Source organism: Pteropus alecto, unplaced genomic scaffold (genome assembly GCF_000325575.1).
Source record: "Pteropus alecto unplaced genomic scaffold, ASM32557v1 scaffold21, whole genome shotgun sequence".
NCBI lineage: Eukaryota > Metazoa > Chordata > Mammalia > Chiroptera > Pteropodidae > Pteropus > Pteropus alecto.
Genome location: NW_006436282.1, coordinates 30,789,886 through 30,790,116, shown reverse-complemented (window position 1 = coordinate 30,790,116; position 231 = coordinate 30,789,886).

The following is a 231-nucleotide window of genomic DNA, read 5'->3' as shown; positions in this document are numbered from 1 at the left end:
GCACGTTATGTTGCGATGGTGTCGATCGATTTGTACATGTTCCCCTAGAATTCGAAAGATTTGAAACGACAGGATGTTTTCGACCACAGATGCGCAGTGTGGGTCGCAAAGGTCCCAGCATCGGGTCCTGCTGCGGTCCAGGCGTGGTCCAGGCACGGTCCAGACGGGTCTACTTGGCCGTCGCTGTGACTAAGTGTTGGGCTCCAGGCTCCTCGTCCCTGGACCGGCCAG